The sequence below is a fragment of the Echiichthys vipera genome (genome assembly GCF_963691815.1).
Source record: "Echiichthys vipera genome assembly, chromosome: 4".
Lineage (NCBI taxonomy): Eukaryota > Metazoa > Chordata > Actinopteri > Perciformes > Trachinidae > Echiichthys > Echiichthys vipera.
The window spans coordinates 31975848-31978684 of NC_139829.1; positions in this window are offsets into that span (position 1 = coordinate 31975848).

Genomic DNA, 2837 nt, shown 5'->3' on the forward strand with positions numbered 1-2837 from the left:
TCTTCCTGTTTGGGCTGAAGTCACCTGACTTTCCACCTGATCTGGCGTCACTGCGCTCCGGCCGCCACAGGAGGGCGCTACAGGCTGCTGCTGTTTCAGATTACCCTCAAACGCACCACAGGGTCATCATGAGGCTGCGCAGCCAAAGGTAAAAGCTTTTTTTTAGCTTTCAGTACAAACACTTAATTAAACTGGAGTTTAAACTATTTTAAAACTTTAAAAAAATGTTCTGTAATGCTCCTGGGGGCCAAAACTTGTGCTAAAGTGAGCCTGAATGTGTGCTAAAGTGCACTCTAGGAGCTGAAACATGTGCTAAAGTGTCCTCTAGGAGACAAAATGTGTGCTAAAGTGTCCTCTAGGAACTTAAACGTGTGCTAAAGTGCCCTCTAGGAGCCAAAATGTGTGCTAAAGTGTCCCGTAGGAGCAAAAATGTGTGCTAAAGTGTCCTGTAGGAGCCAAAATGTGTGCTACAGTGTCCTCTAGGAGCCAAAACGTGTGCTAAAGTGTCCTCTAGGAGCCAAAATGTGTGCTAAAGTGTCCTCTAGGAGCCAAAACGTGTGCTAAAGTGCCCTCTAGGAGCCAAAATGTGTGCTAAAGTGCCCTCTAGAAGCCAAAACATGTGCTTAAGTGGCCTCTAGGAGCCAAAACGTGTGTTAAAGTGCCCTCTAGGAGCCAAAATGTGTGCTAAAGTGCCCTATAGGAGCCAAAACTCGTGCTAAAGTGTCCTCTAGGAGCCAAAATGTGTGCTAAAGTGCCCTCTAGGAGCCTGAACGTGTGCTAAAGTGCCCTCTAGGAGCCTGAACGTGTGCTAAAGTGCCCTCTAGGAGCCTGAACATGTGCTTAAGTGCCCTCTAGGAGCCAAAACACATGCTAAAGTGCCCTCTAGGAGCCTGAACATGTGCTTAAGTGCCCTCTAGGAGCCTAAACGTGTGCTAAAGTGCCCTCTAGGAGCCTGTTTTGTTCCAACGGAGTGTTTGGACCTTGGAAATCTTATTTTGAAAGGGTGTTACGTCAGACTGAACAGACGGATAGTGAGCTATGCCTCTTGTTTTAAGATGAAACCCCTGAACTCTCCAGAAGATCCCTGGATATGAAAGGAAATGACAAACAGCAGAGTGTGAGTGTAACATCATTTAGACCGCAGACTCGGCCTCTTGGTTTCTCTTCATCCTCAAAAACACGCAGTGCCAACGAAAGCAATTTGGCAAAACGAGTGTGCGGCACGTGGTACTCTGTGTGGCGTACGGACCGGTTTGTTTGAGCTCCCGCCAGCCTGTTATCAAACGTCTTCCTATCATGGCTGCAAAAATAAAAATAGCTCTCATCACAGTCACACAAACACGGCCGTATTTCTAACGATTAATTCGGTCTAAGGCTCGAGCGTCTTTCTCTGCCAGGTTCATTAGAGGAGCTACTTTGTTTGGCTGGACTCCAAATAACTCTGGGATCTGTGATAACGTCGATCTAACACACTAATCTGTCGCGTGACAGGAGCTTTGGTGTGTGGATGAGTCGTTGATGAATGACTCGCGCTCCTCCGCGTCCCCTCAGCCTTTGGTTTTACGTAGCAGCACCACGTCACACGCAAACGCACCTGCCCTCGTTCACTTCAGCCCCAACTACCGTGGATCCACCACCAGTTGTAGTTTTAGGTCAGGGGTGGGCACTTCCTGCTCCTGGAGAGCCACCGTCCTGCATGTTTTAGATTCCTCCCTACCCTAACACACCTGAGTCTGACACACACCTGAGTCTAACACACCTGAGTCTAACACACCTGAGTCTGACACACCTGAGTCTGACACACCTGAGTCTGACACACCTGAGCCTGACACACCTGAGTCTGACACACACCTGAGTCTAACACACCTGAGTCTAACACACACCTGAGTCTAACACACCTGAGTCTAACACACACCTGAGTCTAACACACCTGAGTCTGACACACCTGAGTCTGACACACACCTGAGTCTAACACACCTGAGTCTAACACACCTGAGTCTGACACACCTGAGTCTAACACACCTGAGTCTAACACACCTGAGTCTAACACACCTGAGTCTGACACACCTGAGTCTAACACACCTGAGTCTGACACACCTGAGTCTGACACACCTGAGTCTGACACACCTGAGTCTGACACACCTGAGCCTGACACACCTGAGTCTAACACACCTGAGTCTAACACTAATCAAACTGTGACGAGTTTCAGCTGCTTGATAACGAGCAAATCATTAGACTCAGGTGTGTTAGAGAAACCTAAAACATGCAGGACAGTGGCTCTCTCTCCAGGATCGGAAGTGCCCAGGCCTGGTTCAGGTGTACATCAGACCTAATGGCCCTGAACACCCACACAGGTGTTTGCGGTTAACCCTGTTGGCTGACATCGTCCCCAGGCTGTTAGCTTTGTTTCACCTGCAAAGCTCACCTTTATCATTCTCAGTGGTAGACGGACATTTAGGGACTCATAAATTTGGGCGGCACGGTGTTGTGGGTGTTTGCACTGTCGCCTCACAGCAAGAGCTGGTTCAAATCCCGGCTGGGGCCCTTCTGTGTGGAGTGTGCATGTTCTCCCCGTGTCTGCGTGGGTTTTCTCCGGGTTCTCCGGTTTCCTCCCACAGTCCAAAGACGTGCAGGTGTTGGGTTCATTGATGACTCTAAATCACCCGTAGGTGTGAATGGTTGTCTGTCTCTGTTCGTCTCTATGTGTCCTGTGATAGACTGGCGTCCTGTCCAGGGTGGACCCCGCCTCACGCTCGATGTCAGCTGGTATCGGCTCCAGTCCCCCTGCGACCCCGATAGGGAAGAGCGGTTGAAGATGAACGAATGAATGAATAAAT